Below are 429 nucleotides of genomic sequence, written 5' to 3'. Positions count from 1 at the left end.
GATGGTATCTCAATGTGGTTTTAATTTGAATCTCCCTGATGGCTAGTGATGATGAACATTTTTTCATGTGTCTGATAGCCATTTGTATGTCTTGGTTGGAGAAGTGTCTGTTCATATCTTCTGCCCTTTTTTTGATATGATTATCTGTTTTGTGTGTGTTGAGTTTCAGGGGTTCTTTATAGATTCTGGATATCAATCTTTTTTCTGTACTGTCATTTGCAAATATCTTCTCCCATTCCGTGGGTTGCCTCTTTGTTTTTTTGACTGTTTCCTTTGTGGGAATGCAAGTTGGTGCAGCCACTTTGGAGAACACTGTGGAGATTCCTTAAGAAATTAAAAATAGAGCTTCCCTATGACCCTGCCATTACACTCCTGGGTATTTACCCCAAAGATACAGATGTAGTGAAAAGAAGGGCCATCTGTACCCCA

The sequence above is a fragment of the Enhydra lutris genome, unplaced genomic scaffold, assembly GCF_002288905.1.
Source record: "Enhydra lutris kenyoni isolate GAN:26980312 unplaced genomic scaffold, ASM228890v2 scaffoldscaffold43, whole genome shotgun sequence".
In the NCBI taxonomy this organism is placed as follows: Eukaryota; Metazoa; Chordata; class Mammalia; order Carnivora; family Mustelidae; genus Enhydra; species Enhydra lutris.
Note: the sequence above shows the minus strand (reverse complement) of the source record.